Raw genomic sequence first — 14,851 nt, 5'->3', positions numbered from 1 at the left:
AGCCCCTATCATCCTGCTTCACAGGGTTCTCTTGAACGTAGTCATCAGACTATCAAAGCACTCTTGAAAAAGTTTTGTAGTGAAACCTCTAAGGATTGGGATAAGCAAATCGACCTTATAATGTGTATTTACAGAAGTCTCCCTAATGAGTCCCTAGGAGTATCTCCTTATGAGATGCTCTACGGCCGTAAGTGTCGTACTCCCCTTAAGGCTTTCAAAGACTCTCTCAGAGATGCCACCCTCAGTGAGCATCAGAATGTGCCCCAGTTTCTTCAAAACCTTCAACACATTCTAGAGAGAGTCCACCGTTTTGCCCATGATAATCTATTGAAAGCCCAGGAGAGGATGAAGACTCATTACGACCAGACCAGCAAAGTACGAAAATTTAAGCCAGGAGACTTCATTCTAGCATACTTCCCTATCCCAGGTTCACCTTTACAAAACAGGTTTTCAGGACCCTACCGCGTCAAAGAGTGCAGAAATAACAACAACTACGTCATAGAGACTCCAGATAGGCGGCGGAAGACCCAGCTGTGCCACGTCAACCTCCTGAAGCAATATAATGGTACTCCTCCCACTGTCCTAATTAATTATTCCACCTTCACAGAACCCTACATCCACAGTGAGACCTTCCCAGCTTCTCCTCCCGAAAGCACTGACAAGGAGTCAGCGCTTTCTAATTCCGAAATCCTTAATGATCTTCCCAAATACTTTCAGGATAATCATAGTGCACCTCTTGTCAAGATCTTCAGAGAACATCAGGAGTTGTTCCGAGATGACCCCCAAGAGTGTAATGTTACCCAGCACGACATCCAACTGCTCCCCGACACCTGGCCGATTCGTCAACCCTTCTACCGAATCAGCCCGAGCAAGAAGGAAGTCATGCGTGCTGAGGTGCAGTACCTCTTGGATCATGGACTGGCTACACCTTGTGAGTCCCCCTGGGCCTCACCTTGTATCTTGGTGCCCAAACCCCAAGGTAAGGTGCGGTTATGTACTGACTATCGTAAACTGAACAATGTAACTGTCAAGGATGCTTACCCCTTGCCAAGGATAGATGACATCCTTGATGCCATTGGTAGTGCCCAGTACTTGTCCCAAGTGGACTTGCTTAAGGGGTACTATCAAGTGTGTCTAACGGAGCGCGCTAAAGAGATATCTGCCTTCATCACTCATTTTGGACTTTTCAGATATGAACGCCTTCCTTTCGGACTATGTAATGCCCCGGCCACCTTTCAGAGAGCTGTCAACCGTGTCATCCAGAGCTTGGATAACACATACGCCTACCTGGACGATATCGTCGTAGCCTCCAACACCTGGAGTGAACATCTGCTCCAGCTGCGACGTCTGTTCTCCAAGCTCCTGACAGCCGGCCTCACCATCAACCTGGGCAAGTCCACCTTCGCGAAAGGTAAAGTGCGTTATCTGGGTCATGTTATTGGGAGTGGCAGCCTAGCTCCGTTAGACTCACACACTCAAGCCATCCAACAGTATCCACAGCCTACCACCAGGAAGCAGCTCCTGCGCTTCCTTGGTCTTGCCTCTTACTACCGTAGGTTTGTGAGGAATTTCAGTACAGTCGCCACACCTCTAATTCTATTAACCAGTCCCAAGCAATGGTATAATTGGACCATGCAGCAAACCGTTGCTTTCGAACAACTCAAATTCCTCCTCTGTTCTAATCCCATTCTCGCCTCACCAGATATCACCAAGCCTTTCGTCCTACATGTCGACGCCAGTGGTACCGGCGTTGGTGGTGTTCTGATGCAACAACGAGGCGAGGAGGTTCTACCTGTCAGCTACTACAGCTACAAACTGAAACCACACCAGAGGAACTACAGCACTATTGAAAAGGAGCTACTATCCATCGTCCTGAACCTCCAACACTTCGCTCCGTACCTACAAGGCGCCAGGTCTACAACCATCTTCTCAGACCACAACCCTCTCCGCTTCCTACATCAAGCCCAATTCACCAACCAGCGTCTTCTACGATGGGCTTTGTATTTACAAGATTTCAACCTGGAGATCCGCTATATCAAGGGTTCTGACAACACCATAGCCGATGCCCTCTCCAGAGTTTATGAAGTAGAAGCGACTCCATCTATTACTCCACCACATAACGACGTACTTCTTCCAGAACCGCAGGCTTTGGGGGAGAGTTGTGACGATAATCTCCTTCAAGAGATTGAGCCTGCTCTTCCCTCTAAAAATACGTCGATACATCTATATAAAACTACTATGGAAGAAATGTCCAACAACGACAACATCATCTCCAAGGTTTGCCAGAGAGCAAAACGTATGCAGCCAGGAACACCTGCCTCACCTCAAACCGCCAAACTACCTGTCTTGTTGCCGGCTCCTCGCTGATTGGCCGCCGGTCTGGCTGCAACTGCACTCCACCCACCATACTACTTGATGTCTGGGGCCGCCACGACCTCAGTCTTCAGAATATTCAGTGCTTTCATACGGTTAACACTTCTTCCTGGTAGACTAAGCTTTGGCTTACGTGTACTAAGAGAGGTGATAGCTTAAAGCCAATATTCCTGCACCTCTCATTTTATTGTATATTGCACAGCTTGTTATTGCTCACTTGTCTTAACATAACTTTTCATTTTGTCATTTACTTATTCTTATTATTTTGATTGATTGATTTTATTATACGAATTTGTATGTCCATTTTATTCATGTTTTGTTTATCTAACGTAATTAAAATTCCATTGTTAAAATTTACTTGTGTTTTGTGTGTCTTCTCCTTACCTTACCACAGACAAAGTTCCAGATTTTCTATTTTTTTTTATTCTATGTGATGAGGCCATACCCCTAGCTTTGAACAGCCGAACACCAACGCGTTACCGTCACAGTATTAATAGCCCATTACTATCCCTTTTGCCATGTTTCCCCTATTTCTTCTTCGCCTTTGTAGATAATGCAATTTAAGCTTTGTCAATCTGTCTTCAAGGATTGCCTATTGACCATAGGGGAAAATAAAAATGAAAACCCACTATCATCCATCTGTATGAAAACAGTCCCCTGCCAGGCGTGGTGATTTCAATGCGATTTCAGTAGTAATCCAATATTACTGTATAAACTAACAGTCCCCTGCCAGGCGTGGTGACTTCAATGCGATTTCAGTACTAATCCAATATAGCTTCATAAGGCATAAATATATATGCACGTACATAAATATATATGCACATCTCACATTCTCTCAAAAACATACCTCCCCACACCTTACTGTAGCATATAACAAATCAAAATACTCATTCAGTGTACATATATAGGAATACTACATTCAGTAAAAGCAAGCCTCTCATGTTTTGAAATAAGGCCTTCTTTTCTGAAGTCATCATCCCTAATGCGGCACGAGGCTCCAACGTGCTAAATGCGGACCCTAGGAGGTTCACACATAAGTGTGAACTCTTAATCAGGCTTAATACCTAAACTGTACTCAGTGCTTCATCAGAGTTGATATTCAGCTACAATGGCTCGGATTTTCGCTCATTGCTCATATTTTCTGATATTCATAAACCCGATCAAACCATCCTAACCTAACTTATTATATATCAAACAAATACATTCTACAGACCAGTTGTTGTTGTTGTTGTTGTTGTTTAGCGACGTCGCAAAAAGCGACCTCAGGTATAGGGATAAGGTATTGCTAGCCATTAGCATATAAGTGTCAAGGTATTACAGCACCTGACTGATCAACTATGTGTGACGTGACCAGATAACCAATACGGCCTTTAGCGTCCTACTGGCATGTGTACTTAATGTTATTATTCAAAAATGACTATACTATCCATCCCCCACCTAACCTTACCAAAGGTTTAAGAATATACATTTTAATCATCCACAACTGTAATTATTATTCGGTAATAAGTGCAAAAGTATAACAGCAACCCAAATGTCATACCGCTAATCTTGCAGAATCGTACATCTGGCAGCATAGCAGGTGAGCTGAACATTAGAATAAAGGTAACTGCAGAAGTCCTATTGGCCCATACGAGGCAGCTTCTATATATTTCCACCCAATCTTATTCATATTCATGTCCACCCTATGCTTAAAACAACCAAGGGATCTCACTTAAAGTAATAGTTTACAATAATAGTTTTAATAAATAGCTCTAATTCTAGTTTTATACACAACAGCAATTATGAAACCCTATAGCTAGATATCGTACTATAATCCACAAGTAGTTACCACACATCTAGTAGCACAGCGGATTAGTAGCTGTGTTCATAGGCTAGACAACTGTCCTCACATCCATCAAATAGCTATCCAAATGTCGCACCTCAATTCATCCATCTAGCAACTCAGCTGGATGCTAGCCACTATATTCATAGGCTAATCATTTCTACACCTCAAAAAAATCCTACTCTTGCTTCGTAAATCAGCTAACTTGTTTCTAAACAAACACTCGCAATTACAATCATATTTACCTACACATACTCAACATCCCATACAGTCATAGAGAATAGCCAAGTTTTTTGCCCCCTTTTTCCCCATTAATCAGATGTAATTTATGCCATACACAGAAAATACAGCATTTACACACCAAATATGTCATTTATGCACAAAATATATTATTTACACTCAAAATATACCATCACACAAAAAATATGACATTTACATACAAAATATGTCAGTTGCTCACAAAAATATACCATTTACACAATATTGCATGTACGCTCAGAGTATGACATTCACACAAAGCATGGTATTTGCACAAATATTTCAAAACGCTTATGCATTTAGACAATCAAAAATGCGCTTTCACTAAAATTACACAATTTCATATACATAATTTTCACAAAATACCCATACATTGTCTCATAAACCAAAATACACTTACACCATTATGATCTATTTTTTTCAGATTACAGAGCTTACACAAAATACACAATTTGCACACAAAAATACAGTTGCACCAGTTCAACTTCAACAAATTAAAAACACAGCTTGCATAAATGCACTATTAGCACAAAAATTATTATAAAACATGGACAATTATTACACAATTTGATTAATTATTATACATCTTTGCACAATTAATACAAGAAAACTTGCTATATAATTTCTCGACTTGCACAATGACAATCAATAAACAAAGGTATAAATAAACAATTCGTCCATATGCAATTACACAACATGCGCAATTAATACACAACTTTCACATATATTACACATCTTTCATAATTATTACACAACTTGCACAAATACATATCTAGCATAAGTATGTACAATACATAACTACCCCAAATATGAAAATACACAACTAGCATAAATACACGATTTACACAAATACAATTGTGACATTTACACAACTTGCTCAAAAATAAAATCAATACACAACTGAACAATACATAACTAGCACATATTCATTAAATACACAACTAGAAAATTTTCACAAATACATATACAATTAATACATACGACTTGCCAAAACAATACACAATTTATAGAAATATAATCAATACATTATTGCAATAATCATACAACTTATGCAAAATACATAATCTGCACAATTAATACACAAGTATATTAATTGTGCAATATATGTACAAATACAAACACAACCAACTGGGTCAAACAATACACAATTTGCATGATATTTTTCTAAGTATATTTAGGACATTAATTACAATATGCTGAGTTTAACCAACTCCCCAAAAGTCAGAATTTCACATATAAAAAAGGTACATATGACTTCCGATGAGCTCAATATAAAACACATTCATTTTCCATTAATGTTTCAACATTATTAGTGCTAAACTATTCATCTAACATCCATTCATCTTCATCCATTGTTTTTAATGTCTTATTAATACCTTCTTTGTCACATCCTCTCCAATCAGGTCACCCATATATATTTATGCAAACCATCTAATAGACTTATTTGTTCTAGCCTTAGTTATGTTAGGGCAGGTAGGGTTAGGTAAAGTCAGTATTTTCTATGATAATTTTAAGCAAATTTGCTATATCTTATCAAAAATGCATCCAATTAAAACCTAAATTCATCTAAATCTATCAAAAAATATACTTATACTACACAAATTTGACTAAATTTAACCTAGCAAAAGCTAAACTAACTAAATATGAGCATCCCATATCCTCACATACAAGCCTATGTCACCTCTGTCCATACATTACATGAGTTGGCCATATAGCTCGAACCCCAAATAGGAAAATTTACACTATTTCATAAACATTCTAGTTCATTACCCCTAAGATATTATATATATATATATATATATATATATATATATATATATATATATATATATATATATATATATATATGTCGTACCTAGTAGCCAGAACGCACTTATCGGCCTACTTTGCAAGGCCCGATTTGCCTAATAAGCCAAGTTTTCCTGAATTAATATATTTTCTCTAATTTTTTTCTTATGAAATCATAAATCTACCCATTTTATTATGTATGAGGTCAATTTTTTTTTATTGTAGTTTAAATTAACGTAGATGTATGACCAAACCTAACCAACCCTACCTAACCTAACCTAACCTATCTTTATAGGTTAGGTTAGGTTAGGTAGCCGAAAAAGTTAGGTTAGGTTAGGTTAGGTAGGTTAGGTAGTCGAAAAACAATTAATTCATGAAAACTTGGCTTATTAGGCAAATTGGGCCTTGCATAGTAGGCTGAGAAGTGAGTTCTGGCTACTAGGTACGATATATATATATATATATATATATATATATATATATATATATGTCGTACCTAGTAGCCAGAACTCACTTCTCAGCCTACTATGCAAGGCCTGATTTGCCTAATATGCCTAGTTTTCATGAATTAATGTTTTTTCGACTACCTAACCTACCTAACCTAACCTAACCTAACGTTTTCGGCTACCTAACCTAACCTAACCTATAAAGATAGGTTAGGTTAGGTTAGGTAGGGTTGGTTAGGTTCGGTCATATATCTACGTTAACTTTAACTCCAATAAAAAAAAATTGACCTCATACATAATGAAATGGGTAGCTTTATCATTTCATAAGAAAAAAATTAGAGAAAATATATTAATTCAGTAAAACTTGGCTTATTAGGCAAATCGGGCCTTGCATAGTAGGCTGAGAAGTGAGTTCTGGCTACTAGGTACGACATATATATATATATATATATATATATATATATATATATATATATATATATATATATATATATATATATATATATATGTGTGTCTTTCCCTACACGACCTCATCTAACCTGACCTAGCATATCCAAACCTAGATTTAGTTCAAGTTGGTAAAATTTATGCTATGCCACCTAAATTCAATCTAATTTAAGGCAATTTCCACCAAATATACCCCAATGTTGTGTATCACAACAATGCCAAAGCCCATTTTTGCCTACATTTTCTCCTATTCCATCCTACCCTATGCAACCTTACCTAACATAACCTAGCATATCCAAACCTAGATTTGGTTAAAGTCGGCGAAATTTAAGCTATCCCACATAAATTCGAAATAATTTAAGACAATTCCCACCAAATTTACCTAAATGTTGTGCACTGCCAAAGCCCATTTTTACCTACATTTTCTATATATATATATATATATATATATATATATATATATATATATATATATATATATATATATATATATATATATATATATATATATATATATATATATATAATATCTTAGGGGTAATGAACTAGAATGTTTATGAAATAGGGTAAATTTTCCTATTTGGGGTTCGAGCTATATGGCCAACTCATGTAATGTATGGACAGAGGTGACATAGGCTTGTATGTGAGGATATGGGATGCTCATATTTAGTTAGTTTAGCTTTTGCTAGGTTAAATTTAGTCAAATTTGTGTAGTATAAGTATATTTTTTGATAGATTTAGATGAATTTAGGTTTTAATAGGATGCATTTTTGATAAGATATAGCAAATTTGCTTAAAATTATCATAGAAAATACTGACTTTACCTAACCCTACCTGCCCTAACATAACTAAGGCTAGAACAAATAAGTCTATTAGATGGTTTGCATAAATATATATGGGTGACCTGATTGGAGAGGATGTGACAAAGAAGGTATTAATAAGACATTAAAAACAATGGATGAAGATAAATGGATGTTAGATGAATAGTTTAGCACTAATAATGTTGAAACATTAATGGAAAATGAATGTGTTTTATATTGAGCTCATCGGAAGTCATATGTATCTTTTTTATATGTGAAATTCTGACTTTTGGGGAGTTGGTTAAACTCAGCATATTGTAATTAATGTCCTAAATATACTTAGAAAAATATCATGCAAATTGTGTATTGTTTGACCCAGTTGGTTGTGTTTGTATTTGTACATATATTGCACAATTAATATACTTGTGTATTAATTGTGCAGATTATGTATTTTGCATAAGTTGTATGATTATTGCAATAATGTATTGATTATATTTCTATAAATTGTGTATTGTTTTGGCAAGTCGTATGTATTAATTGTATATGTATTTGTGAAAATTTTCTAATTGTGTATTTAATGAATATGTGCTAGTTATGTATTGTTCAGTTGTGTATTGATTTTATTTTTGAGCAAGTTGTGTAAATGTCACAATTGTATTTGTGTAAATCGTGTATTTATGCTAGTTGTGTATTTTCATATTTGGGGTAGTTATGTATTGTACATACTTATGCTAGATATGTATTTGTGCAAGTTGTGTAATAATTATGAAAGATGTGTAATATATGTGAAAGTTGTGTATTAATTGCGCATGTTGTGTAATTGCATATGGACGAATTGTTTATTTATACCTTTGTTTATTGATTGTCATTGTGCAAGTCGAGAAATTATATAGCAAGTTTTCTTGTATTAATTGTGCAAAGAAGTACAATAATTATACAAATTGTGTAATAATTGTCCATGATTTATAATAATTTTTGTGCTACTAGTGCATTTATGCAAGCTGTGTTTTTAATTTGTTGAAGTGGAACTGGTGCAACTGTATTTTTGTGTGCAAATTGTGTATTTTGTGTAAGCTCTGTAATCTGAAAAAATAGATCTTAATGGTGTAAGTGTATTTTGGTTTGAGACAATGTATGGGTATTTTGTGAAAATTATGTACATGAAATTGTGTAATTTTAGTGAAATCGCATTTTTGATTGTCTAAATGCATAAGCGTTTTGAAATATTTGTGCAAATACCATACTTTGTGTGAATGTCATACTCTGAGCGTACATGCAATATTGTGCAAATGGTATATTTTTGTGAGCAACTGACATATTTTGTATGTAAATGTCATATTTTTTGTGTGATGGTATATTTTGAGTGTAAATAATATATTTTGTGCATAAATGACATATTTGGTGTGTAAATGCTGTATTTTCTGTGTAAGACATAAATTACATCTGATTAATGGGGGAAAAGGGGGCAAAAAACTTGGCTATTCTCTATGACTGTATGGGATGTTGAGTATGTGTAGGTAAATATGATTGTATTTGCGAGTGTTGGTTTAGAAACAAGGTAGCTGATTTGCGTAGCAAGAGTAGGATTTTTTTGAGGTGCAGAAATGATTAGCCTATGAATATAGGCTAATCCAGCTGAGTTGCTAGATGGATGAATTGAGGTGCGACATTTGGATAGCTCTTTGATGGATGTGAGGACAGTTGACTAGCCTATGAACACAGCTACTAATCCGCTGTGCTACTAGATGTGTAGTAACTACTTGTGGATTATAGTACGATATCTAGCTATAGGGTTTCATAATTGCTGTTGTTTATAAAACTAGAATGAGAGCTATTTATTAAAACTATTATTGTAAACTATTACTTTAAGTGAGATCCCTTGGTTGTTTTAAGCATAAGGTGGACATGAATATGAATGAGATTGGGTGGAAATATATAGAAGCTGCCTCGTATGGGCCAATAGGACTTCTGCAGTTGCCTTTATTCTAATGTTCAGCTCACCTGCAATGCTGCCAGATGTACGATTCTGCAAGATTAGCAGTATGACATTTGGGTTGCTGTTATACTTTTGCACTTATTACCGAATAATAATTACAGTCGTGGATGATTAAAATGTATATTCTTAAACGTTTGGTAAGGTTAGGTGGGGGATGGATAGTATAGTCATTTTTTAATAATAACATTAAATACACATGCCAGTAGGACGCTAAAGGCCGTATTGGTTATCTGGTCACGTCACACATAGTTGATCAGTCAGGTGCCGTGATACCTTGACACTTATATGCTAATGGCTAGCAATACCTTATCCCTATACCTGAGGTCGCTTTTTGCGACGTCGCTAAACAACAGCAACTGGTCTGTAGAATGTATTTGTTTGATATATAATAAGTTAGGTTAGGATGGTTTGATCCGGTTTATGAATATCAGAAAATATGAGCAATGAGCGAAAATCCGAGCCATTGTAGCTGAATATCAACTCTGATGAAGCACTGAGTACAGTTTAGGTATTAAGCCTGATTAAGAGTTCACACTTATCTGTGAACCTCCTAGGGTCCGCATTTAGCACGTTGGAGCCTCGCGCCGCATTAGGGATGATGACGTCAGAAAAGAAGGCCTTATTTCAAAACATGAGAGGCTTGCTTATACTGAATGTAGTATTCCTATATATGTACACTGAATGAGTATTTTGATTTGTTATATGCTACAGTAAGGTGTGGGGAGGTATGTTTTTGAGAGAATGTGAGATGTGCATATATATTTATGTACGTGCATATATATTTATGCCTTATGAAGCTATATTGGATTAGTACTAAAATCGCATTAAAGTCACCACGCCTGACAGGGGACTGTTAGTTTATACAGTAATATTGGATTACTACTGAAATCGCATTGAAATCACCATGCCTGGCAGGGGACTGTTTTCATACAAATGGATGATAGTGGGTTTTCATTTTTATTTTTCCCTATGGTCAATAAGCAATCCTTGAAGACAGATTGACAAAGCTTAAATTGCATTATCTACAAAGGCAAAGAAGAAATAGGGGAAACATGGCAAAAGGGATAGTAATGGGCTATTAATACTATAAACACGAAACAATGGACATAAGTTGGAAATATGTTTTTTAGGTTTAGGAAAATGACCTGGGTAAATACTGGTTCTGTAACAGGGTGGAACTCATTTCTTATGTTAAAATGATCTTAGACAATAGGAAACCGTATGGTAATACCTTATTGTGAAAAACGAGCTTATAATGGTTAACACCATTGCACATTAGGCTTGACAGATGGCAGCATTTGAATCCCCCTTTGCTAAAAATATTGAAAATGGGAATAATTACACTATAACAGAAAACGGACTTATACAGGGAAGATGAAGACAGGGTGACGTCATTGACCATTAGCAATGTCTGTGCAGGGTCACCGGGGTAACAGAATTTGGGTACGCCAGGAGCCGGCCTTTTAATCCTACCCCAAGGCAAATTGAAGTCTGGCTGGCAGATGACGTCATTGCCCATTGGCTATGCCTGTGCATGGGCCACTGGGGTAACGAAATTTGGGTACCCCAGGGACCAGCCTTTTAATCCTACTCCCAGGCAAATTGAAGACTGGCTACCCGATGACGTCATTGACCATTGGTGATGCCTGTGCAAGGTTCACTGGGGTAACGAAATTCGACTATGACAGGGACCAGCCTTTTAATCCCCTTCAGCTAAATGGCACGGACAATAGAGCAACATGCAGAAAACCCAGATGCTACGACCGGCCCAGGAAAAAAATCGAGAAAAACCCATGATGCTACTACCGACCCAGGAAAAAAAATTGAGAAAAACCCTGATGCTACGAGCGGCCCAGGAAAAAAATCGAGAAAAACCCATGATGCTACGACCAGCCGGGGGGAAAAACAGGAAAAAACCCTGGTGCTACGACCGGCCGGGGGGAAAAACAGGAAAAAACCCTGGTGTTACGACCGGCCCAGGAAAAAATGAAAACGGCCGGTCATAGTCGTACTTTATACTACTCTCCTTGTCAACCCACCCCAGTCTACCCTGCATACCCCAGCCCGTGACCTCCCACCACATGCCCCTCCAGCTCCCTCATCCCATGCCCCAACTAACCCCCAACCCCAGACCCCCCGTCAGCCGCATCATGTCAGACCCCCTTCGCCCCCTTGTTCCAGATCCTCCCAGCCCCCTCAAACCCCAGACCCCCAGTTCCTCCTTCATAGGCTCACCCATCCCAGACATCTCTTGCCCCTCCATGTGACGGTGTCCACCTTTGTATTCTTCCTTCCCAGCTTACAAGAGTCATATCTTCATAGGCTAAGTGTTCTCTGATGTTCAGGGAACATTTTCATGTGTGGGAAAGCGTGGAGCATGATTAAGCTGGCTGTAAAATGTCCAGCTAGGTTTGATAATGAAAGGGGCTTACGCCTTTTGAAGCACAGGACGGTGACGCGCCATCCTGTTTCCCGCCAAGACTTCCTGACGCTTCCCGGCACCTGATTGGCCAGGTGAGGTCACGTGCCGGAAGTGACCAATGACGAGAGCCCTCGGGCGGTGTGACGTCATGAGGCACAGGGCTCGGGGGGCAGCTGGCACCTGGGCGGGAAGACAGTACATCACGAGCCGTCAGAGAGGGAAGACGTGCTCGAGCAAGCTCCGAACCTAGAGAGTCCTTACCAGTAGATTTAAGCTCCGCTTCGATTCTGCAGACAGTCTGGGAAGCCATCCAACTTCTGTGGAGTTCCCGGAGTCTAGGACGGACCGGATTGAAGAGCCAAAAGCCGTATCAAGAGTCTGCAGCAGAAGGAACTTTGGGCTGGTGACGTCTGGGACGCCCACTAGAGGACCACGTCATACACATCAAGTGAGAAGCTAGGGCCGGGCCCAAATCTACTGGCAGTTAAGGCGAAGGGAAGCTGTGCTGGACTGCGAAGAGTCTACAGTGCCAGTGAGTGTGGAGGACGACGACGGAGGAACCTGTCTCCAGTACCCCAGAGAATAGGAGGAGGAAGGCAGTACCTGTTGGATGTGAGCACGGCGAGGATGCGTTACCACGGAGGTAACGGAGGACGGAGGACGGAGGAACCTGTGTGTGTGTGGGAAATGTTCATCAGGAGACCAGAAGCCAGAACCAGGAACCTCAACATCCCTCAACAGAGGACGAGTCAGCTTCGTGGTTGGAGTGAAATAAGGTAGATAATTGTCCCTCCCTTACCCCTTTTTGAGCTAGGCGAGTTAGAGTATTTTATATGTTGTGAATATTTCCACTCATCATTTTATTGTCTAAGTGACAGGACGTTAGGCTAGGAGCCAAAAACTCATTTAGGCATGAGTTGGTGTGTGTTAACATTAAGGTGGGGATGTTAGTGATCCAGGAAGGGTAATTGGTGGTCAAGGAGCCAGCAACGTACTCTGAAACACACAGCTGATCGCATCGCTGGAGGCGTGGGAAAGTCCCGACGTTCTGACAGCTAGAACCGTCAACTGATCGTGCTGCCAGAGGCGCGAGGTGTGTGCCCGCGCGGGAGGAGTGGATCCAGTCAGCTGACCGTGTTGCCAGAGACGTGGCATCGAGAAATGCTGCCGCCAGCGGATGATTTCAACATAGACATTTCTTTATGCCATTTGTAAATGTATATATGTTTTCTTCAGTAAACTGTTAAACTAACTGAAGAGTTTAAGTGAGTCTCCATTATCTAGGGCTATATATATTATATATTTATGAGACCATTAGTGACACCTTGTACTACACATGATATTGCATCCTTGATTAAGATAACCATTAAGACCTCTGACGTGTTGCTGGGACACGAGCATAAACACCCAGCTGGCGACCTGAGTAGACTAGATAAAAAGAAGAAAGCGTTCCAGTGTCAGGACAGGCAGGTTTAAGCGAGTTATTTGAAACTTGACTCTCCCCACTCACTAGGGGTGTATAAGGCTAGCCCTTAGTTGACTGGGGGAGGCCAAGGGTGAGCAGTGGCGCCCGGTACTGAGGTGCTAAGACATGTGGGACGACCCAAACCACAGGTTGGAAGGGGGTGAACCCTGACACCAACTCCAGTGGAATCAACAGAAACTGAGAATGGACAAAAGAGAGTCAGCTTCAAGGTCATGTTCTCGAACATAGATGGGATTACAAACAAGGCTAGTGAACTTAGGAAAAGAACACAAGTAAACCCAGATGTAATTGGGCTCACAGAAACAAAACTCTCAGGAATCATAACGAATGTGGTTTTCCCCAGGATTACACTGTAATAAGGAAAGAGAGGGAGGGGTAGGGGGGAGGCAGAGTGGTTCTACTGATGAGAAAAGAATGGAGTTTCAAGGAGATGGTTATTCCAGGCTGTGAAGGGTTCAGAGACTTCATAACAGGCACCATGACGATGGGACGACCAAGAGTAATAGTAGCAGTGATATATAACCCACCACCAAATGAAAGAAGAAATGATGCTTCCTCACCTCCCAGTGGGGAGGTGAGGAAGCATCTGCTAGATTTGGATGTGACAAAGGCTATAGGCCTGGATGGAATCTCACCATGGATTCTAAAGAAAGGAGCATAAGCTCTGTGCCTACCACTCTCCATGATGTACAATAAGTCACTGGTAACAGGTGGAAACTGAGTACCCAAATGAGCCACAGGGACGTTAGAAGGATTTTTTTCAGTGTCAGAGTAGTTAACAGATGGAAGACAGTGATGTGGTGGAGGCTGACATCCATACACAGTTTCAAATGTAGATATGATAGAGCCCAGTAGGCTCAGGAATCTGTACATCAGTTGATTGACAGTTGATAGGCGGGACCAAAGAGCCAGAGCTCAATCCCCGTAAGCACAATTAGGTGAGTACACACACACACACACACACACGCACACACACACACACACACACACACACACACACACACACACACAGT

The sequence above is a fragment of the Procambarus clarkii genome, chromosome 1 (assembly GCF_040958095.1).
Source record: "Procambarus clarkii isolate CNS0578487 chromosome 1, FALCON_Pclarkii_2.0, whole genome shotgun sequence".
NCBI lineage: Eukaryota > Metazoa > Arthropoda > Malacostraca > Decapoda > Cambaridae > Procambarus > Procambarus clarkii.
This window is presented reverse-complemented; position numbering follows the sequence as displayed.